Source organism: Coenobita brevimanus, chromosome 103, assembly GCF_032717465.1.
Source record: "Coenobita brevimanus isolate Jiangsu-jjx chromosome 103, ASM3271746v2, whole genome shotgun sequence".
Classification (NCBI taxonomy): Eukaryota; Metazoa; Arthropoda; class Malacostraca; order Decapoda; family Coenobitidae; genus Coenobita; species Coenobita brevimanus.
In genome coordinates, this window is record NC_137056.1 from 13062242 (window position 1) to 13087205 (window position 24964).

At 42.9% G+C, this 24964-nt stretch overlaps 1 protein-coding gene across 2 annotated transcripts in view; it reads left to right on the plus strand.

Annotated features, from left to right (window-relative positions):
• Positions 1-6710: 6710 nt before the first annotated feature.
• Positions 6711-24964, plus strand: part of LOC145415766 (uncharacterized) — a 72020-nt gene continuing 53766 nt past the window's right edge. The window contains exon 1 of one of the 2 annotated variants that reach the window (XM_080285008.1): positions 6711-6742. The gene's annotated coding sequence lies outside the window, so the exon portion shown is untranslated. Of the gene's footprint in view, positions 6743-14635; positions 14684-24964 lie in introns of those variants that run through there. The other variant, XM_080285007.1, reaches the window with a different exon arrangement.

Below are 24964 nucleotides of genomic sequence, written 5' to 3' on the forward strand. Positions count from 1 at the left end.
GTAGAGATGGGCAGTGTATTTTGAAAGATTGTTAATGCAGAAGAGGAAAGGGAGGCTGGGACTATGGCAGCTGGAAGGGTGAGAGGAATAAATGTGCTGGGTGAGTTGAATGATTCTTTGATCTCGATGAAGTGCAGGAGGCAGTAAAGGAGATGAAAACAGGGAAAGCTGCAGGTATGGATGGGTGTGCTGTGGAATGCCTGAAAGGTGGTGGAGTGACTATTGCTGACTGGTTAGTAAGATTGTTGAATGTGTGCTTTGTGCAAGGTATGGTGCCAGTTGACTGGGCAAGTGCTTGTGTGGTCTCATTGTATAAAGGTAAGGGTGATAAGTATGAATGTACTAGCTTTAGGGGTATAAGTCTGTTGAGTGTTGTTGGTAAGGTGTATGGTAGAGTGTTAACTAAGAGAGTTAGAGAGGGTACAGAGGGAGTGACTGGTGATGAGCAGTGTGGCTTTAGGAGAGGGAGGGGATGCATGGATCAGGTGTTTGCTGTGAGACAGGTGTGTGAAAAGTAGTTATAGTCTGACAAATCTAAACATAGGGTTTGGGTGGAGTCTGCCTCTGCCTACACTATTGCCATGTTTCCTAACCCTACGATATATAACGCCTGTGGTTTGTGTAGTAGGAATGATACATAAACATAACTCATACTAATATAACTGTAATGAAAGTGCTGACATGTATCAAGGAAGAATAAAACTATTCTGCATACTATATTATACGATAATAGAGAAACGTGGCATAAAAATTTGGCAGTGTTGCTCTAAAAATATTCTAATTATTATTTACTTCCCCAACACTTCTAACATTGCTAATTAATTTAGCAAGTATAATTGCAAGAAAATTTGAAGGGATAAAAGTGGGAAAAGGCGATCCTTTCATAATTAAAATAAATATATCAAACAGCTCTGGGGTGGCAGCACTCACGCGACACGTGTTTGTGTGTACGCTATGGGAGGTCACCAACCCCCTACAGGATTTAGGCCTATTGGGGAAACCTCTATAAAAAAAAACGCGCCGTGACTTTTACCTCAAGGGTGGTGCGGAAATAAAGTCAAAATTATAATCCATACATAAAAATGGAAGTAAAAAACCATGGATGACACATAACAAAATCTAGCGAGAGAGAGAGAGAGAGAGAGAGAGAGAGAGAGAGAGAGAGAGAGAGAGAGAGAGAGAGAGAGAGAGAGAGAGAGAGAGAGAGAGAGAGAGAGAGAGAGAGAAATAATAATAATAATAATAATAAAACTTTATTTCCACTAAACAGTGGGTATTCTTATACATTATACAGTAGTACAGCATACAGTATGAAAGTTCTATACACAATATAATACAAGTTGATACATATGGTGGAGTATAGTGACAGAGAGGTAGATGGTTTAAAAGGTGTGGGGACACTTAGGTTAAAAATAGATCAATTAGGGGATTTAGGAACGAAGGCAGTGGGAAGGATTAAGACAGATGGGATTGTAAGATTAGGGAGTTTGAGCAATAGGGTAGAATGTATGCTCTCAATAAAAGTATAGCAATTATCAACGACTAATTATTATACAGGTGTTGATGGTGGGGGTCTATATTTATAGGAGGTGTTGGTGGTGGAGGTATAGCGGGTGTTGTTGATGGGGGTGTTGTTGGGGGTAGGGGTATAGGGGGTGTTGGTGGCAGGGGTATAGGGGGTGTTAGAAAAACGGAGATCACAAGAGGGAAACAGTGTCAAGGTCATCGCTGATGGAGAGGTCAGCTCGGAAACGTGGCAACAGTGCAGGGAGGGGCTGATTCCACCAAAACCCTACGTTTAGATTTGTCAGACTATAGCAAAAGGTAAGGATGTGTTTTGGGCATTCGTGGATTTTGAGAAGGCGTATGATAGAACTGATAGGGAGGCTTTGTGAACAAAGGAGTGAAAAGTTTTTACGTAAATAGTAGAGTGTGTGTAAGAGTGGGAAATACTGTAAGTGATTGGTTTCCCAGAGTGGGGCTGCAGCAGGGATGTGTGATGTCGCCTTGGTTGTTTAATATTTATATGGATGGTGTTGTAAGGGAGGTGAAAGCAAGAGTTTTAGGTGGAGGTCTGAGTCTAGTGAATGCTGATGGTGGAGAGTGGAATCTGAAGTAGTTGCTGTTTGCAGATGATACTGCACTGGTGGCTGATTAAAAGGAGAGATTGAGACAGTTTGTAGAGGAGTTTGGAAGGGTATGTGAAAGGAGGAAATTGAAAGTAAATGAGAATAAGAGTAAAGTGATGAAGTGTGTGAGGTTGGTAGATGGAAGAAGGATGATTATAGTTTTGAATGGTGAGTTGTTTGAGAAGGTAGAGTGTTTTAAGTATTTAGGGTCACATGTTGTTGTGAATGGAAGAATAGATGCAGAAGTGAAGTTTAGAATGAATGAAGTAGGAAAGATGCTGGGAGGAATGAAAAAAAGTGTTTAGATGTCGTCTGCATAGAATGGATGTAATAAGAAGGCTGTATGAGGGTGTTGTGGTACCGACTGCGTTATATGGGGCTGAAACAGGGAATATAGGTGTAGCAGAAAAGAAAAATATGAATGTAATGGAGATGAGGTGTCTGAGGAGTATGTGTGGAGTGACGTGTATGGATCAAGTGAGAAATGATGAAGTGTGAAGGAGAACTGGAGTTGTTCGGGAGAAGGCTGATCGAGTTGAGCAGAGGGTGTTGCGATGGTTTGGGCATATGGAGAGAATGGATAATGAGCAATTGGTGAAAAAGATAACTGGATCAGACGTGAGAGATGCAAGGCTGAGAGGAAGACCACGAATAGGATGGATGGACAGTGTGAAGAGAGCACTAGATGCGAGAGGGATGTCTGTTGAGCAAGGAAGAATGGCTGTGCATGATAGAAATGAATGGAGAGAAATTGTGAAGGAATAAATGATGACGCAGCCCTGAGGGGATATTCTCCCGCATTTTGTCTGATCAGCTGATCATGTCAGGTGCGGGTAAGGGAATGGGTCCACTATGATGTGGCAGGGGTAAACCAGCTCTACTGTCGGGCCCTGCTGCGGATGTCACTGATTGCACTGCGCAGTTGATCCTCGTGCGATGTGGTGCGAAGAGGATCTGTCCCTTCTTCCCTTTGGGGCTAAGATGCTAATGAATGTGTTTGAGTGGATGAGTAAATTGGGAGTGTGTCGTCCTGTCTCGGCTACCTCCCTTTCCTTGGAGGAAGCAGCCTAGGTATATAGATAGATAGATTCAATTATGAGAATCTTCACCGGTGGGGACAAATGTTTCATAAAAGCTAAAAATAATGAAAATAATTAAGACTGAAAACTTAATTATACTATAATAATAACTACTATTGAAATAACTAATTATTAAAACAAGTAGAAAATGTTTAAACTGATGACGATAACATCAAGGTGGCAAAGAATCGTCCAACTGAGAATCGTCTGTGGGAATCGTCCTGCTGAGATTAGTCTAAATTACAATAATCTTCGTGGGAATCGTCTAATTGAGAATCGTCTAGCTTATAATCGTCTTTGTGGCAATCGTTTAACCTAGAATCGTCTGACTTAGAATCGTCTTTGTGGGAATCGTCTAACCTAGAATCATCTCTTTAGGAATTGTCTAACTGGGATTCGTCTTTGTGGGAATCGTCTAACCTAGATTCGTCTCTTTAGGAATTGTCTAACTGGGATTCGCTTTTGCGGGAATTGTCAAAATGAGAATCGTCTCTGGGACTCGTCTGACAGAGAATCGTCTAACAGGGAATCGACAGAGAATCGTCTCTGTGGGAATCGTTTAACTGGGAATCGTCTTCGTGAGGAACAATCTTTTATCTGGGAATCGTCTTAGTGGGACTAAACCGATGCGAGACGTTGGGAGAGGGGCTGCTGCTGCTGCTGATGATGATGATGATGATGATACTACTACTATTACTACTGCTACTACCAGTACCGTACTGCTACTGTTACCATTCATAATAATAATAATAATAATAATAATAATGATAATAATAATAATAATAATAATGATAATAATAATAATAATAATAATAATAACAATAATAATAATAATAATACCACCACCACCACCACCACCACCAACAACAACAACAACGAGAATGAAGGGGGTGCAACACCCGCGCCCTACAGTGAGTTAATGGCCCAATTTTTGGCTTTGCCGTGTGTTCTTAACTTCTGATCAAGTCTTCTCAGATTCGAATTACCTCCTCCTTCTGAGAAGACTTGATCAGAAGTTAAGAACACACTGCAAAGCCAAAAATTACTTCAAACCTTCTTTAAAATCTGGCCTAAATCCAGTCAAAGCTCTGTGGTGACATCGCTCTGAGACCTTGACCTCTGCTCTTTGTTCCTACGAGTAAAACCCTATCCTTTCATTCTTTGCTGACTCTCAATCATCCCACCATGTTTGGTTCAGTCCGAATCAGAACTGAGTTACAGGGTCGAATATCTGACCTTTGACGGACTGTTGTCAACATCGAATCACGTCACCCCTGCTGTATCCCGATCTCTCTCACAAAGTTTGACCTACTTTGGATAGAAACTGTTTAAGTGAACCTTATCATGTAAACCTGACCTTTGTCCTACTGTCCTCAAAAACAATAGTTCAGCCCCTTGCCTGACATAAAGCCCTTTCAACCAAGTTTGGCTAAAATCACATAAAAACTTTTATGGTTACGTTGTTCACACTCATACACACACAGGTAAAAAAATCTGACCTTTCCTTGCGACCTTGACAACTGGCTGAATGTTCATAAAATGGAGTGCCTTCGTTCGTGCCTTACCCTAAACCCTTTCGCCACATTGGATCTAAATCGGATCCAGAATATTCAAGCTGACTTTGCCATGTGGCCCTGACATTTGACCCCTGCCTGTGACCTCTGCTATTAACTGTTTGATCTCAAAGTCTAATTCCTTCATTCATGCCCTACCCTAAACTTCTCCACGAAGTTTGGTTTAAATCGGATAAACTCTGTTGACGTCTACCTTGACTAACGTTCTAAAAAAAAAAAGAAAAGAAAAGCTGTCATGTCAGTGAACCTTAACTCCTTCACCAAAAGTGGCCCAGTCAGATTAAAACTGTTGCATTTACTGTCAACACGCACAGGCACACATGGGTTCAATATTGACCTTGCCCGGTGACCTTGACCTTCAACTGATCGTTCTCAAAACTGATTCCTATTTTTCTTGTCCTTCAGTCATCCCACCTGGGTTGGTACGAAAACAGCCCAAAGCTTCATAAATTCACTGTACCACTTGACCTTCACCTCGGACGTACTGTTAAACAAAAGGTGAACTCCATGGGTGACCTTCAAGCTTTTCATCAAGTTTGGTTAAACTCGAATAAAAGATGTCCAAGATATTTTGATCACACACACACACACACACACACACACACACACACACACACACACACACACACACGCACACGGACGCACACGCACACACACACACGCTCGCGCGCGCGCAATATTAATAGCAAAAAAAGAAAAAAAAGAAGGGCGGTTGTTGCTGTTGACACGAGAGAGAGAGAGAGAGAGAGAGAGAGAGAGAGAGAGAGAGAGAGAGAGAGAGAGAGAGAGAGAGAGAGAGAATGCACTGGTGTCGTGTGTGTGTGTGTGTGTGTGTGTGTGTGTGTGTGTGTGTGTGTGTGTGTGTGTGTTCTACTGGTGTCGTGTGCATTTGCGGCTCAGTGTACATGTAGGCGTGTTTGTGTACTTAGCTAAATATGTACTCAAGTAGATATGCATACTGACGTTTGTGTGTGTGTGTGTGTGTGTGTGTGTGTGTGTGGTGAGAGTCGTGTGCAGAGATACGAAGTGGAGGGGGGGGAGTAGCGAGGATGGGGGATGAAGGGGAGGGGGGGAATAGCGAGGAGGGGGGATGAAGGGGAGGGGTAGAGGGAAAGGAAGAAGGTAAAGAAATGAATCAGTGAAAAGGCTGAGGGTAAAGAAAGGAAAAGCTAATTCAGGAGAGAGATTGGGGGATGAGCAAGAGGGAGAAGGAGAAGATGGGGGAAAAGGTGAGGGAGGAGAAGAGGGAGGAGGGATAGGGTAAGGGAGAGAAAGGATGAAGAGAAAGGGAGGAGGAAGAGAGGGAATGGGAGTGAGAGATAGGGATAAAGAGGAAGAAGAGAGAGCGAAAAGGAGAGGAGGAAAGAAGAGGAAGAGGGATAGGGAGAAAGAAGAGATAGGAAGAAAAAGAGGACGGAGCAGAGAGAGAGAGAGAGAGAGAGAGAGAGAGAGAGAGAGAGAGAGAGAGAGAGAGAGAGAGAATAGGAGAAGGGAAGAAGGGAGTGAGGGAGTGAGAGACGTGAATGACGGTCGCCTGAATAGATACAGGGAAGAAGAAAATTAATAGGATCAAAGGAAGGAAAGAATGTGACGAGGGAATGGAGAGAAGGAGAATGTAAGGGATGGAAGATGAGGTGGAGAGGAAAGGAGATTATAAAGGATAGGAGAAATAGGAGAAAATATAAGAAAGAAGGAATATACAATGGGAAGAAGAGAGGGAGAGAAAAAAGGAAAGAGAATGAAAAGAAGAGAGGGAAGAAAAGGGGCGGAGGGGAGAAGGTAGAGGGAGGATGGATGGAGAGAGAGAGAGAGAGAGAGAGAGAGAGAGAGAGAGAGAGAGAGGGAGGGAGGGAGAGACGTGGGGGTGAAGGGGGGTTAGTGAGATATTAGAGGCTGGCAGTAGGCACCCACAGGCAGTGTGAGAGGTTGCTCAGTACGACACAGCACTTAGGAGAAGCAGGTGGGTTTCTCTCTCTCTCTCTCTCTCTCTCTCTCTCTCTCTCTTATAAACGCAATCACTCCAACACAATATTCTCTTTGTTCTTTCATTCAACACTTCAAAAGCTTTATACACCCATTATACCTTTGCGTGAAGCACCGGGTAGGGGCGGGTCACTTCTCTTGCGACAGAAAATGTGCTTGTTGGCCCTTCGGATCAGTGTCCCCTGAGGATTCATAAAAGATAGCTTGAAATTATGGAGTACAGCTGTTAGGTGAATGTAAGCCTTTCGCTGTAATAAATATATGTATCACTAACATCTCTCTGTCCCCGTCTGTCTGTCTGTCTGGTTTGCTGTCTCTGTCTCCTAAACTTTTCTCCTGTTATCTCACTTCCCACTTGCCTCTTCCAATCCTCATTTCCATCTTTCTTTCATTCTACAATCTTCCTTTCTGATTTCATTCTCTCTTCTATTCTTTTGTTTGCTCTTCTTTTTCATTGTCTAGTTTTCCTTTTATGTTAATTTTAGGCTGTCCTTGCTTTTTTTTCATTTCTCACTCTTCCAGTCCCCATTCTCATCTTTCATTCATATTACAATCTTCCTTTTTTTTTTTTCATCCTCACCTCTATTCTTTGCTTTCGTCTTTTTTGTATTGTCTATTATTTTTTTTAATTAATCATAGTCCTTCCTTACCTTTTCCTCTTTCTCTCCTTTTGTTGTTTTGTTTTTGTCTTTCCTATTTCTTTCTCTATTGGTCTGTTCTCACATCTTCCTTCTGTTTCCGTCCCTTATCTTGGTAATATACATTTTCCAGTTCACTGACATATATTCCCTCATTCTCTGCCTGCCTGCCTGTCTGTTTGTTATGTTCTCTATCTCACAAATTCATTTTCTCCTCTCTCATTTAATATATCTCACTACCTTTTTCTCTCGGTCTCACTTTCTCCTGTTTTCTTCTATTACCTCACTGTTTGTCTCCGTCTCCTCTCTCTCGATGTAGTGCTGCTCTCGGGTGTCTGCCCTTTCCTTTCCTCCATCCTTCTTTCTTTCCATCCTCTTCTTTCTTTCCTTCATTCTTTCCTCGTCCTTCAGCCTACGGGTGACTTTACACTCCCTCCTTTGTCTTTCTTTCCTTCATTCTTTCCTCTTCCTTCAGCCTGTGGGTGACTCTGCACTGAGTGACAAGCCAAATGGTTTCCTGTACACCAGGAAACCATTTACTACTCTGAGTGGTAACCATATAACCAAATAATGGCACCTGGTGGTTTAGTGGGTAATTACGACACTCCAATCTGATTGAGCCGGTGAAGGTTTATATCCAAGGAGTGGTTTGGGTTTATTGCTCACGTAATGCCACTCAGGGATGCGTGAGGCTGGTCACTCTCATCTTAAATGTCAGGACCAACTTGCCTAGCCCCAGGCTCCTACGCTCCTCATGGGGCAACGTAGGATTGGATGATGGATGGATAGATTCTCTCTCTCTCTCTCTCTCTCTCTCTCAGTACCTTAACCTGCTTTTCTCTGAAGCTCACTCCTGTTTTCCTTCATCCTGTCACAGATTTCCATTTCCATTCCTCTTCTCTTTCACGCTTCATATTTCGCCGATCTTCCTTTTGTCTTTCATTTTCACTTTCCTTTACTCGCTCACTTATACTCTTTTTGTTTGAACAGAGGCTTGGTGATGGTGACAGAGTTGAACTGCAGAAGTAGAATGATAGAAAATTAACTGGTGAAAGTGTTAGCTAGATAATAATGGTGATACTCTGTCCATTTTGACGATCCAAAATTGCCAGCCCTACATCATGATTCCTCTGCCGTAACAGGAGACTATCGCAAGAGTGTGGTGTTAGACATGAACGAGTGCCATGGAATGGATGTAGAGCCCTTGTATTGTCTTATTCTGCGGGGAATAAGCCGCAAAATGACAAAAATCTCCGCAAAGTGAGGATGGACGAAATATGGAACTGATGAGTGGCAGTATTAAAACAATTTTAATGATGGCAGTGTAATATTGGCAAAATAATGATTGTGATAATAATAATAATAATGATAATAATAATAATAATAATAATAATAATAATAATAATAACTAGAAAGCACTCAGAGGGCGTATACCTCCACCAATGCCATTAAAAAGGATCCGAATCCGGATCCGCCCCCAAATTTACTTATTTCTTTCTTGGTCCATGGCCCACCCTTACACAAAATTTCACTGAAATTCACTGAGATATTTTGGAGATATCGTCCGGACAATCAGACAGACAGACAAACAAAGGTGAATACATAACCTCCAACTTCGTTGGCGGAGTTGACAATGATAATAATAATAATAATAATAATAATAATAATAATAATAATAATATATAATAATAATAATATATGATAATAATAATAATAATAATAATAATAATAATAATAATGATAATAATAATTATAACAACAATACCCACAACAACAAAACGTACAAAACATTCAGAAACTTCATACCTTTATTATAAAATTTAAATGTTACCGACGTTATTCCTCTCTCCTACTAGACGAAAACCTGTACTGTACAATCTCAGTCAGTCAGTCATTCAATTCCACGGTATTAGTCTGCCCCGTAACAGTCTCAGAGAGAGCATACCTTCACTGACGTAAATGAAATTATTATTTATTCCTACGTCCGCATAGGGATCCACTGAAAATCTAATTAACTTCTTCTGATCCAGTGCCCATTTATCCACCAGATTTACACGAAATCCGGTAGCAACTTTTAGAGATGTACACAAACAGACAACTAGGAGGACACTGGTGACTACATAACCTCCGTCCAACGCTGCTGGCGGGGGTAATAATAATAATAATAGTAATAATGATCTACCTATTTATCTATCTACTGTCTGACGCCTCAATCCCATAAGGGGTGGCCACAAACAAATCGCCTCCATGTCGCCCTGTCCAACGCCATTTCACTGTCCCGTTCCCAGCTCACACACACCCTCTCTCGTATACCTCTCCACTCCATCCCTCCATCTCATCCTTGGCCTCCCCTTCCCCCCCCCTCCACCTCACTAGTATACATTATACTCGCTAGTCTCTCGCTCCCCATTCTGTCCACATGGCCAATCCATCTCAATGCATTTCTCTTAACGCTTTCTATCACATCCACATCCACACCACAATGCTTCTTCACTTCCTTATTTGTCAGTCTGTCTTTCCACGTAACTCCACATGCTCCTTTCAGGTAACTCATTTCCACTGTCCTCACTCTTGACTTGTGTCCTTCCAACAAGGTCCAAGATTCACTTCCAAAAGTTAGGGATGGTATCACAATAATATCATGCAGCGATTTTATTACTTCCATGCTCACTTCCCTGTTCCTTATCACTGCTTTCAAAGAACGACAACCTTTCTTACCCGTTGCACCCTTTCAAGCACTTCACCCTCTAAACTTCCATCCTTAATCATCACTCTACCTAAGTACTTACACGCACTCACATTTTCCATTTCCTCCTCATCCACCCTCACTGTACATTCAGTGGCTTCATTTCTCTCGAAGACCATATCTTTACTCTTCCCTGCATTCACCTTTAGATTCCGTTTCTTGCACACTTTCCCAAACTTATTCACCAAGCCTTGCAGTGCCCCTTCTCCTTCACTTAACAATAGAGTATCTCCAAACGACAGTACAGGAAGTTTACAAAATAATAATAATAATAATAATAATAATAATAATAATAACTAGAGGACCCCCAAGGGGAGAATCACACCAGCCGCAAGCCGATACATATCTAGCGCAGGTCGGAATATGATCATGACCTTGACCTTCTTTCACCAATTTCGAACTCGTAGGAGATTTTCATCCGTACTAAACACCTGTATTTCTTTTTTTAATGATATCTTGAGCGGTTGCGAAGTCAATGTGGTAACAGACACACAGACCTTGACCTACTTTAGCCAGTTTCGAACTCATTGGAGATTTTCACCCCTTCTACACATCTGTAAAGTTTTGTGATGATATCTTGAGCGGTCGCAAAGTTATCGTGGTAATAGAGTGACGGACTTTGACCTACTTCCTCCAATTTCGAACTCGTGATCGCTCTGTTTCTATGCTACACAACTATAAAATATTGTGATGATATCTTGAGCGGTGGCTAAGTTATCGTGCTCACCCCCCCCCCACACACACAAATGAAAACAATGCCAGCTTCGTTCTCGCGTCTGGTAATAATAATGATGATAATACAACAGCAGCAGCAGCACAATTACGTACGGGAGATGAATGTTAATAGTGTTATAATGGTAGTCTGAATGTTAATAGTGTTGTGGTGGTAGATCTCGATGGTAATAGTGTTATAGTGGTAGATCTGAATGGCAATAGCGTTATAGTGGTAGACCTGAATGTTAATTGTGTTATACTGGTAGATCTGAATGGGACGGTATTACATTTTTAAATTAATACTTGCAACTGTTCTTGATGGGAAAAATATCGTCATTAGGTATTTTAGAGTCTTTTTGGGTGACTTCTTTCTATTCTACATTTTTATTTTGTATTATCATATATATATATATATATATATATATATATATATATATATATATATATATATATATATATATATATATATATTATGGGAAGGTGTGCTGTATGTGAAGGGTGAGCTTTTTCTTTTCTGTTTTCTGAATAAAATACCCAAGTAGTATAATTCCTCCTACTTTTAAGGCACGATCGCTCAGGTAGGATTTATAGGTCCGTGTGATTTGTGTATCTAACAGTCCCCCCCCCTCTCTCTCACACACACACACACACACACACACACACACATACACACACAATGCCTTCAAATCAATCACTTCCTATTTCTCTTCTTCGCTTAATCGCACACTTCCTCACTCGCTCTCATACTCCCCTTCACTAGCTCACCCTTACTCTTTCAGTCTCCTTCACTCTTTCCCTCCCTCCCGCACTCACTCGCTCTTCTCCACTCAGTATCACTCACTCACACACACTTACTTAATCCCTCCTCACTCTTCCCGTTCACCAACACTTCATTACGCACTTTTGTACTCCACTGTTCACTTTCACACTCCTACTCTCACTCACACACGCACTATCTCTCATTCATTGCCACACACTCATTTACTCTGCCACTCCCTCCCTCACTAACTCTACATTACGACTATCCCCTAGTTTTGTTTCTCTCTCTCTCTCTCTCTCTCTCTCTCTCTCTCTCTCTCGCGTTAGCAGTTTCTTATACAATACCTACAGAACTAGATCATAAGGATTACTATTCTCTTGGACCTAAAGAACTGTATGATTTATTTATATGCAGTCTCCCCACCCCCCTTCTCTCTCTATGACACACACACACACACACACACACACACACACACACACACACACACACACACACAAAGATGACAATGTACGGAAAGGACTCATTTGAGAACGCTGATTGTATGTTTTTACCCCATCATACCGAGGACGTCTTTGCCATTTCGATCTAGCCAACATCAGACTATTTTATTCAGCTTTCCGATCCCCCCTCGTTGGGAAAGGGTTAAAGAAGGCTATTTCAAATTCTGAGCTATATTAAATTCTAAGTCTCTCTAATTCTAAGTCTCTCTAAAGCCGGATATAAAAGAAGTCATCATGGTGAGGAGATTATGAGACTCCATCACACATTACCCTTACTAACTTATCACTGCATATGACACGTTAATCTCTTCACTGCGATGACGTATTTCGTTTTAGGTTCATTCCTGCTACAGTAGACTATTTTATTCATTTTAGGTGAGGCCCTCTTCGGGAAAGGGTTAATGAAGGCCGTCTCAAACCTCCCCAGTACACAGTCTCTCGTAACCCAAATAAAATCTACGTGAAAAACATGGTAATTATGAAAGACGTCTTGGAAGCGAAAGGGTTGTATGTTTCTTGCATCTTTATGAAAGCTATTTCGATATTAGAGAGATAATACTCGCATCACATGAGAAGAAATATACAAGGCAAATATGGTAGCTGAGGGTGGTGTGCTATAAAGCCTTCTCAGTCTACGAGAACGTAGTCCCAAGCCGTCCTCCCTCATGTACTCCTCCTCTTTCTGCCTTCTATCACTGCCTTGTCCCTGTAATCAGCACATTTTCCTGCAGATTGTTGTTGTAATTGTCGATCCGCCTTTGTTACATTGTTGGCCAGCTCCATGCTGCCTTTATTGTTAGTTGGGTTTTCTTTCTTTCTAGTATTCTTTCTTTCTTGTTTAATTGTGGCAAGCCTTTCTATCCTTCAGGATACACCAATTCCGCCCGAACCTGGACACAATGACCAGTCTTTGACCTAGTTGTGTCCGCAAGGTTTTGGTTGCTAGGCAACTACTCGTTGTCTTTCAACGGCCGAAAATCCGCTTAATTTTTCGTACTTTTCACGTTTTGAGCTATAAAAGTATTACCAATGGGTGTAGAAAGCCCTGACTTCGTTAGGCTTAATCTTAAGGTCATTCCCTATCGGAAGTGTGCCATCTATGTATCCCCGCTCTCCTCTAGTTTTCGAGTGGCAACCCTGCGAAGATTGGCCTCAGCTTCCCTAGCAACCAGTGCCAGTTTTCAAAAATGCTCCCCTAGTTTCCCAGCGGCTACATGGAATAGAATGAAAGTTTGCATGTTTATACACACTGGCTGGTACTACAACTTCCTACTGTGTACCTATGTGCTACATTGGCCACATCAGGGGTCAAAGGTCATCAAATGTGAAAAAGGTGAAAACAGCAAAAATCACGACTATGCTCGTGCAAAATGCGTAGGCTCCGAAGATTAAGCCAGGGCCATGATTCTTGGGTGGAATACAAAAATTATATTTAGCATCGAAACTCACTTCCTGTCACTGGCAGCGCCACCTAGAAGTTGTACCTCTGGTGGGCCATTCCGTGAATTTCAAGTTCCCTAGATCCACAGTGGGTGGATGAAGTCGAATGAAACTTTGTATGCTTTTAGACGTTCATGAGTACTACAAGTATGCCTCTCACATGCATGACCTATGCCAGCCAGGTCAGGGGTCAATGGTCATCAAGTGCAGAAAATATGAAAAGTGCTAAAATTACTGCCTTGCTCGGACAAAATGCTGAGGCTCCGAAGATTATTAAGCCAGGGCCATGATTTCTGGGTGGAATGTTGCACAGGAATACCTCCACATAGAAATTATTTTTAGTGTCGAAATTCACTTCTGGTCTGCTTGGAGCTGGCCATCATCGCCTACAGGCTTGTCAAAATTACATCTGCCACTGGTATTCGATGTGCTTCTGGCAACTACAATGTGTGACTTGCCAAATTGTTTCTTGTACTTGGGAAACCAAGCACTACGAGTGGTAACCATAAAACTAACAATGGATGGGTGGTTTAGTAATATAAGGCAGTGCAGTTAGATGTGGCCCCCCAAGGGTTCAAATCCAAAGATTCTGGGTTTATTGCTCGCATAGTGCTGCTTAGAGTTATGGGAGTGGCCAAACACCTTTAACTCGTGGGTGTCTTTTAATTTTTTTTTTTTTTTGTCACCTGACGATATTATTCAGCTTACAACATAATTTTCCAATCGGAAGGGGGGGGGGAGCCTTCACTAATCCCTTCGCTACAAGGGGACCGTCCTAATCAAGAATTATAATAATTAAAAGAAAAACATCGTAGTGAAGGAAATTAAATGTGCAACTTAATCCCGTACCCTTACACTAATGTTGGGGATATTTAGGGCTGGACGATGAATGGACTGATCTTTAGATATATATTGAAAGTCCTGCACCTGAAAGAACTTAATATACCAAGCAAGCAAGAAAGGCTTTGTGTAAATTTCAGTAATATATAAAAATTGCAAAAAATAAAAATAAAAATAAAAAAGATACTGTACGATCACTGTAATTCAGATGTTGCTTGTTTTGTTACAGAAGAGAACAACACGTGTGGAGACAGAAAGAGGGAACCATACATATAATCAGGTGAGGAGAGAGAGAGAGAGAGAGAGAGAGAGAGAGAGAGAGAGAGAGAGAGAGAGAGAGAGAGAGAGAGAGAGAGAGGACGGAGGGGGTGGGGCATGAGGAGAGTAGGGGGAATGAAGGGGGAGAGAGAAAGAGGGAGAGAGGGAGGAAGGGAGGGAGGGAGAGAGGGGATGGTAAAAGATAAAAGAGAGAGGAGAAGAAAGGGAAGAGAAAGGAAGAGACGGAGGGAAGGGAAATGGAGAGACGGGTGGAAGGGAAAAGAAGAGAGGAGGGTTAGAGGGAAAGAAAGAGGGAGAGAGGGGACGGAGTGTGAGAGAGAAGGGAAACTATGGGAGAGAGGAACAGAGGTAAGAGAAAGACTGAAGGAAGAGGAATGAACGTCATCCCGATCTTCTGATAAAAACCTTCCGTATCATCACTCCTCCCTCTCTCTCTCTCTCTCTCTCTCTCTCTCTCTCTCTCTCTCTTACTGGCCGTGCGCGGTTTGCTACAAGGTGTGGGGAATAACTCCATTTTGTGCAGTGTTTCTGATAAGTGGATGCTTAAGAGATGTAGTGGTATTAAAGGCAGGCAGCAAAATAATCCTGGTTTTGAGTGTGGTGTGTAAAGGGGAGAATCGAGGAGAGGGAAGGGAAAGAATGTTGGATGTTGCAGAGTCTCCTCAGTGCGTGGAGTTTTGTTCTTTGAAGGACATGATATGTGACGGAGGTGTGGTTGGAGCTAATTCAGAAGCAAGGATAAGGAGTGGTTCGAAGAGGTGTATGGAAGTGCTGCCCATCCTGACATTTAGAGGGCTCTCTCTCTGTGCTAAGGGGTCCTTGTATGAAGCACGTGCTAGGAGTGTAATGTACGGTAATGAGACTTGGACAGTAAAGCAGGAGAATATTCGAATGCTCAAACGTACAGAGATATGAATGATCAGATGAATGTGTAGGGCGACACTGAATGACAGGCCTGGGCGGTTAGTATTGCAAACGCAGAGGTGAGGGGGAGGATGGAGGTTGAGGGTATTAGTGATGTGATGAGAAGGTTGACTGAGATGGTCTAGGCATGTGGAGAGGATGGAGGATGACACCTGAGTGAGGAGGGTGAGGTATGATCGCTGTGGGGAGAGTTGTGAGAAGAATACCGAAAATGATTTGGGACGTGGTCAACCATGTGACCTCAGGGATAGAGAGGCAGCTATAGACTGAGCAGCTTGGGGAGTCGCCATTAAGCGACCAAGGCCGACGCACGCAAGCATACTGGAGCCTTTATTAACCAAACGAAGCGAAACAACGGTTCTCTCCTTGTCCACCCCCATCCATCCCTTTCTTTTTCTCATTCTTTTTCCCTCACCTTTCTTTCTCCCTCACCCCATCCCTTCCTCCTCCTGTTTCTCTCCTTATCTCCTCACTTTTCCCTTTTCCTCCCTCTCTCCTCTCCTGTTTCATTTCTCCTTTCCTACATCTCCCTTCATTTTGTTCCACTCTCCTTATTTCTCACTCCATTTTTCTCCATACCTCCACCTCTTTCTCATTCCTCTTTCCCTTCCATTTTCTTCTCTTTTCCTCCCTCATCCTTTTTCTCTCCCCAATCTTAACTCATTCTTCTTCTCTTCGGCCTTCCCTCTCTGTACTTTTTTTTCTCTCTCTCCTCTCCTTTGCTCCTTCTGCTTCTTTCCTTCTCACCATTCTCCTCGTCCTCCATCCCTCCATTTCCTCTCTCTTCCTTCATTAAGCTCTTCCTTCCCCATTTTCCCCTTCCGCACACTCCATCTTCCCTCTTCCTTTCCTTTTTTCTCTCCCCTTAAATTCTTCTTTCCCCTCTACTACACCTATTTTTCCCCATCCTCCCTTCCCCTCTCCCTTCCCCTCCCTCTCTATCTATTCCTGTACTGCAATCCTTCCTTATTTTTAGGGTAGGAGGTTGTAGCACCATTCCAGCAGGGCGATTTCCCGAGGTAAATGGAAAACCGGTAATAGGGAGAGCCGGGGTTCTGATTTAATTAGCCTTCAAGACTCAGCTCCTATACATCATTTTTTGCAAAGCTTTTCCACTGTTTCAATAAGATGGAAAACGGTTCAGCATACTCATATGTATATTTCCCTCTAGCCATCAACATCATACTACATGCATATTACACATTACGCCATCTATTCAGAATTTAAGAAAATCACAGTCCAGCAACAAGCCTCCAAATCCCCAAGGGGAGGGGGACCATAGATCCCTCTACTTTCACTCCCTCTCCTAGTGAGGATGGGATGTCCCATTCCATTGTCGTACACAATGTCTCTTTCAGCGATGGTCGTAGCTTTGCCCCCCAAATCCTGTGTGTTGAACACCATCTCTTGTAAATCTCATCCATTTTACCTCACTGAATCTCAGTTGACTGAGAGCACTGACAGCAATCCTTATTTTTGTGCTTTTTTTTTTTTTTTGTTAATTTATAAGCCAAAAGTCACCGTTTGCGTGCATATCCGCAACAATCTTACTTGTCCTTGTGTTTCTGACTCTGAATCATGTTAATTCTCTACACCCTGACTACAGCTATCCTATGAATCTCTCACCAAATCTATGTGCTGCTTTCTGAAACTCGACTAGCCATCCAACATTCTTGGCCCATATCATATTTACAAAGGAACACATTCTTTACATATCTTCATTTCCAAACTCTCCATATTAGGAGATTCACCATCACCATTGACCCTGCTCTCCATTCACTAGTCCATCAGATGAATAAGTCTACAGTATTTCTTAAACGGCCCAAAGCAGTTTGCACAGCACCCTAGCCATATTTCCACACTTTGTAAAGAGGACCAACACACTTGCCTTTCTTTTTATTACTATTTTTTCTGTTTACTCTATTAATCTCTTTCTCCACTGAGCATCCCTGATCACCTTATTTTAGCAAGCTCTCTTGTTGTTCTAGCAAGGCCTGTGGATCCTCCCAAGAAACAACTCTTTGACATTTTTGCTCTGTAGATTTAGAGACCCTCAGGCAGTACTGCTTTGCCTTTCCTTGGCATTACCATTGCGTTCATGGCCGAGAGTGATGAAAGCGTGATTTGTATAATATGGAGGGCATCGTCTTCGGCATGGATGCATACTTTCGTTTCTTTTACCCAATTTCTTATGATTGAAAAAATTGGTTCAATCACCCTTGTACATAGGCGATCCTCAAAAAATCGGGGGGTTTACAAAGGATATTGGGGCCAACTTAACCTTGAATCACGGGCATTCAATGTTTCCGTCTGGAATTGTGCTGAGTCTGTTTTTCGACATTCTAAAACAGCTTCCTCCATTCCAAATGCTCTGATCAAACTCCTACTCTGTCTAACACCTTGACAAGAACCTGTCCAGTAAAATTATTGCTACCTTCTTTTCTGCTCCATTTCAGTTACATGGTGATATATCTGTTTCTTCTGATAAGGCTGAAGTTTTTGCCCTCTCTTTATTCTCTGATTCTACTTTGGGCAGTTCCAGCTCTGTTCCTCCATATCCTGCCCCCTCAAACTTTCTCATACCTGTCATAAAAATTTCTGCCCTAGATATTAATAACGTTTATGGTCTTGATGGTGTCCCCCCTGTTCTCAAGGGATTATGCTTCCATGGCGACAACCTACGTAAGCAAAGTCTTTCACCTTCATCTGTTAATGTGTACCTTTCCTAATTGCTGGAAGTTGCTTTCGTTTAGTCTGTCCTGAAGAAGTGCAACTGCTGCCAATCCTCGAAATATTGCCCAATTGCCTAAGTTCTTTGTATTCTCAAGTTTTTGGATCTGTCCTCAACAGGAGGATTTTCAGGCATTTTTCTTTCACAGCCCTCTCTCTGACTGACAGTATGGGTTTTATCAGGGATGTACCAATAGTAATTCTCATATATTCCTCTCAGATGTTTGGCTGTCCTTATTTTGGAATATGGGTGAAATCATTGCAATAGTGATACAGTCCTTTTAGATTTTTGGCTGTTCTCTTTCTGAGATTTTAGTGAAACCTTTGCTATTGTAAAAAACATCTCAAAGGCCTTCGACAGGGTCTTCATATGATCTTTAATTTCCAAGTGATTTTCCAACAATCCCTAATTTCTGTGCATTGATCTAAGCTCTCTCTTCGGTCGTTCTAAAGCTGCAGTTACAGACAGCGTCTGTTACTCTCGACAGCCCCTGTTACTCTTAAAATATCAATAGCGGTCCTCCTCAGAATTCTTTTATTTCATCTCCTCTGTTCTGAGCTGTACATCTAGTCCTATCGAATCCTATACTGACGACACTACCCTACATTTCTCCACTTGATTCCCACAGTGTCCATCACACGTCACAACAACAATCATGGAAGGAGGCATTTGCACAACTGTCCTCTGATATGTGCACACATCAACTATTTATCTACACACTCAGTAATTTTCTGTCTGATTGTCTAATGCAAGAATTGTACAACTAATCAACTCTTGAACCGTCTTTCTCAATCTGCTTTCCCCCCCTGCTTATGACCTCGTCTTATTTAGCCAATGTGTCTAGATATCTCGCGATGAATGGATTTTTTATTAGGATTTTCTTTGCTCAGTATTGTTTAGCGAGGAAAAAATTTGCAAGCTACTAGCCTTGTGTTCTTTGTTTTTTGTATACATTTAATGTCTAGCTAACCATTCTTGCCCCTCCTCCTCCCTCTAGCCAACCAATCATGTGCTTTCTCCTCTCTCTTGCTAGCCAATCACACGTCTCCTCGTCCCTCTATCCAGCCAGTCACAAACCTTTGATCCCAGCGTAAACAAATATTGATTATTCTTTGTTTTCCTCGCTATTCGTTGATTTAATTGCCTGTTTCTGTAGCCAAACGAAAATAAAGAAAGTAATTTGCAAGTGCCAGAGTCAGTGTTTGTTTAACGAGGGTGGAAATAGGTGTGATTATTGTACGATGATGTGGAGTTAATTGGTACTAGGCTAATGAAAGCTGGGTGGCTAAAAAAACTGTGCATGTGAAGGGAAACGAGAGAGAGAGAGAGAGAGAGAGAGAGAGAGAGAGAGAGAGAGAGAGAGAGAGAGAGAGAGAGAGAGAGAGAGAGAACGTAGATACACATAGGCAACAACCATAGTAGTGATAAGGAATATAATGATAGTGTGAGGTCCTGTGCTGATAGTGACTAACTCAGAGAGACTGCCGCGGCTGTTAACACTAATAGATTTTAAATTCTATCTGGAACGGTCATACTTCAGTCTTTGATGATGATGATTCACCAATAGCTGTGCTGATGGTGGTAATGATGGTAATAAGTGCGGCGATATTATTGATGATAGCGTGGATGACGAAATTGACATTCTTACTCGGTTCGTTATTAAGTCAGTCAGTTACATTTCCCAGGCTTAACTCTTTCAATACGATGAAGCGTTTAGGCACTGTTCTTACCTCCAGGGGATTTTATTCTGTTTAGGGGAGATTTCTAGGAGTGACGGGGTTACTGAAGGCTCTAGTAAACCTCTCCAGTTAGAACAATGTCTTGTAATCTATGTAAACTCGTTCTGAATGTGGCGAAAATAAATGAAAAAAGACGTCATCATAATAAAGCCATTAACTCCTTCAGACACAGGACGTATTTTGTATTATATTTTTGCTACCACCAGTCGATTTTATTCAGCCGTAGACCCCTGTTGGTGCAAGGTTCACACACACATCTCAGACAATTTTTTTTTTTTCGCCGTAGACATTTCTTGATGCGGGGTTTAGACACATGCCAGACGGTTTTATTCAGCCGTGTACCTCTGTTGGTGCAGGGTTTAAAGACACCCCCCTCCTCAACCCCTTTTGATACCAGAATGAAAGTGAAGAATGATGAGGATTAATGGCTATCGACGGGACGAGGACCATGAAGGCAGAGACTACGACAAGCAACAATCGAAGTTAGTCAGGTCCCCAGTTTTACCGGTGTTGTGTGTACCATCGTCAACATTATCATCATCACCACCACCATCCTTATCACCATCATTATCACCATCAGCCTAGCTAGTAGTGAATCATCATCATCACACCAGCATCCTTATCACCATTATCACCATGAACACAGCTACTAGCGAATCATCATCATCATCACCACCACCATTCTTATCACCATCAATATCACCAACATAGCTAGTAGTGAATCATCATCATCACCACCACTACCACCATCCTATCACCATCAATATAGTTATTAGTGAATCGTCATCATCACCACCACCACCATCCTTATCACCATCATTATCACCATCAGCCTAGCTAGTAGTGAACCATCATCAACACTACCACCATCATCCTTATCACTACCATTATCACCACCAACATAGCTATTAGTGAATCATCACCACCACCACCACCACCATTCTTATCACCATCATTATCACCATCAACATAGCTATTAGTAGCAAGAAGAAAAAAGTAAAAAGTCATTGTCGTGAAGGGGTTGACAACTTCTTCACCCCGATGATGTATTTTTCGTTTTACTCTCACTACCTGCACACGTTGATAGGGTATTCAGGTTTGTACAGACTTTTCGAAATGCAGGTGTTGAGTATATGGTAAGTTTGCTACCCATTATCCCCTTCACTACTAGGGGGCTTTCTTAAGATGAGTGAAATCGCATGGTGGTAGCGAATATTAATAATAATAATATAATGGTCCACTCACTCATTGTAGTGCTGCTTTGGGTGTCTGCCCTTTCCTCTCTTCCTTCCTTCCTCTTCCGTCTTTCTTTCCTTCATTCTTTTCTCTTCCTTCTGCCTGCGGGTGACCTTACACTCTCTTTTCTATCTTCCTTTCCTCATTCTTTCATCTTCCTTCTGTCAGTGGGTGACTCTACTGTACACTGCGTGACAAGCCAAATCGTTTTCTGTACACCGGGAAACCATTTACTACGTTGGGTGGTAACTATATAACCAAAGTATGGCATCCAAGCACTGAAGGTTGCGAGGGCACCCTGGCACTGAAGGTTGCGAGGGCATCCAGGCAGTGAAGGTTGCGAGGGCATCCAGGCAGTGAAGGTTGCGAGGGCACCCTGGCACTGAAGGTTGCGAGGGCATCCAGGCAGTGAAGGTTGCGAGGGCATCCAGGCAGTGAAGGAATTAGTGATGGCTATAGAGTAGGCTGAATAAAATCCTCTGGATGCACCAAGAATAAGTCAAACTCCTACATCATCGTAGTGAAGCCAATAACCAAAAAATCGAATCATCCTCAGTTATATACGTCAGTATCTATCCCCTGCGGTACCATCTATATCATAATGATCCGATTGCTGTATATTTGTTTGTTTGTTACCAAAACACAGCACAAACGGCACAATGTTGCGCCATTTTTATTTGAGCAAGGTACCGTTAAAGTGCTCTAACTTGAAGAATAAAACAATTTTCAATCCAGTCGGGCCACTGGCTCCCGAGTTATGACTCATCTCTGGTCTTTTCTTTCAAATTTAGTATCTGCTTTTAGTGAAGGGAATGGATTCGTCCTTGGTCCGGCATTGAAGTTAGCAGCATGACAAAAGAGAGAAGAGTGACGTGTTTGTTGTATTATCACTCTCTCGCCTCTCCTTCCTCTCTCCTTATACTCCTAAAATTGTATACGACAATGCTATCGTATAATTTAGTATAATAGCAGACACTATTATCCTGCTTCTCTCTCTCTCTCTCTCTCTCTCTCTCTCTCTCTCACTTCTCAATGGATGTCTCAGCAGGATAAAAATAAGGTAAAATTCCTAGCTCCGTCTCGCTCATGGGATGAGTAATTCAAATTTGTTACCTTTTGACTGAAAATAGGAACTAACTTGACATCAAGTGGAGGCAGCTGAAGGCGGCTTTCGCTGAAGGCCACCGAAGGCAGCCTTTAAGCGAGTGACTAATAATGATCATTGATCCTGACGATGATTACGAGCAAGCAAAGCGGGCAAGCTTAATGAAGTGATGTTTACCCCAAGGTAAAGAGAGTCGAACAAGTACCATAGTTACATCCTCCAGCGCTCGCGCAGGTGACATGACGTCGTCAGATCAGAGAGAGAGAGAGAGAGAGGGAGGGAGAGAGAAAGGGGACGCCGAACAAATGAAAGAAGAGAGAGAAGGGGAAGGGGGGTCGGAGAGGGAGAGAAGGACAGGGGAGAGAGAAGGCATGCCAAATCCAAGTAGGAAATTTAATTTATACACAATTACAACAGATGCAGTAAGTATCTTAATATAAACCTGTATAAAAGAGTAGCAAATGATCACAGATTTCCTTATTAATATCAGTAATTTTCCTAGCATAAGTTTACTTCTTGTTTGTTTGTAATATTCGCCCCGCACTATGCTGATAATACAGTATTGTTGAGTGAAGATGAATGGGAGTTGCAAGGTTTGGTGAATGAATTTGGGACAGTGTGTAGGAGGAGGAATCTGAAAGTTAATGTAAACAAAAGTAAAGTTATGGTGTTTGAGAGGAATGAAGTCACAGAGTGTGCAGTGAGGTTGGATGGTGAGGATATGGAGAATGTGAGTGCATTCAAGTACTTGGGTTGTGTGATGAGTAAGGATGGAATTTTGGGGGATGAAGTGCGTGAAAGGGTACAGCAGGGAAGGAAGGTTGTTGGTACACTGAAAGCAGTAATGAGAAATAGGGAGGTGAGTATGGAAGTTAAGAAGTCACTGCATGATGGTATTGTGATCCCTACCCTGACGTATGGAAGCGAGGCATGGACCTTGCAAGAGGGGAACAAGTCAAGAGTGAGAGCAGTGGAAATAAGTTACTTGAGAGGAGCATGTGGAGTGACGTGGAGGGACAGGTTGACGAATGAAGAAGTGAAGGAACGCTGTGGGGTGGATGTGGATGTGGTTGAGAAGATTAGGAGAAATACACTGAGGTGGTTTGGACATGTGAAGAGAATGGAGAATGAAAGACTGACTAAGAGGGTGTATGTAGGTGAGGTGGAGGGAGGGAGAGGGAGAGGTAGACCGAGGATGAGGTGGAGGGATGGAGTTGAGAGGTATATGAGGGAGGGGGGGTGAGTTGGGGGGAGGGTAGTCAAATGGTGTGTGACAGAGCGACTTGGAGGCGTTTTGTCTGCGGCCACCCTTTGCGGGATTAGGGCGTCGGGCTATAGATAGATAGATAGACTATGATGGGGCACGGGCAAACAAAGAGCCCGTCAGAGTAGAGGCAGGAAAAAAAGCTCCCAGACGGGAGCATAGCTCGGTAGGCAAAAACACTGGCAAACTAGTAGAATGCGGCAAAGGCAAAGGAAGGTGCGGCGATGGATGGTGAGGTCGATTGCCCGATGGTAAACCAGGCAGGGCGGGGCCAGAGCTGGACAGACAGTGCGGCACCGATGGAGGAGGCGCCAACGAGCTCAGATACGACGGTGGATGGTTAGGCCAGGCTGCACGATGGTCTAAACGAGGGCAGGGCGGGACGGGAGCCGGGTAGACAGTGCGGCGCCGATGGAGGAGGCGCCGACGAGCTCAGGTAGAAAACGCCCCGACACTGCCCTCAGCCTCCTTGCCCATGGTGGAAAGGGCGAAACGACTCGCCCAGCAGCAGCAGGTGGAAGCTTAGAGTGGAGGCCCAGTCCCGGTGGAAACAAAGGCACAACCCCGGTCAAGGTATTGGCGGAGGGAGGGTCGTCGGCCAGGTATAGGGCGGAGGAGCCTCAACCTCCTGGTGGGCTAACCATGGCACTCCCTCAGGCGGAGAGGACAGGCCCATCCCTCGACTGATACAGCTGTTGTGGAGAGCTGGTCCCGCCGGGAAGAGCGGTGGAGGTGTTGCCTTGGCGAGAGGTGGGCTGCGAGTCTTTACTTCTTAGATAAATAACTGGAAATAACGTCACCTGTGAAATGGCAACACTCGATTTGAAGTAACGTCACGCATTTGGCCCAGCGCTCCCACGGTGTGAAACTGCCTCCTCAGCTCTCTTTACCTTGGTTTATTCTACGTTCAGCTGAGAAATGAGTGGCCCGACACGACCTGGCCCGGCCTCGCCCGACACGACACGGCTCGACCGCGATGGTTTTCAGAGGCTAATAACTTTTCTTTTATGTGAGATAGAGAAAAGATTCTTTCAGCAGGTAGTAAATACATTCAATAAATTTTGTTCTTAGCTATATATTTAGCCACGAGACCTAACAAACTCCTTGGAATCCCAGCTTTCCAAGGGAATGTACTGAGGGCTTCAATTGACATGTTCCACTATGAAATTGAATGAAAAAAGATTTCCTGTTGTAACTTTGTTCTCTTGCATGAATTCCAACAAGTAAATATCGGATATTATGCCCACAATTTTACATGAATCTTTGTTCTATGTTTTGGGGGG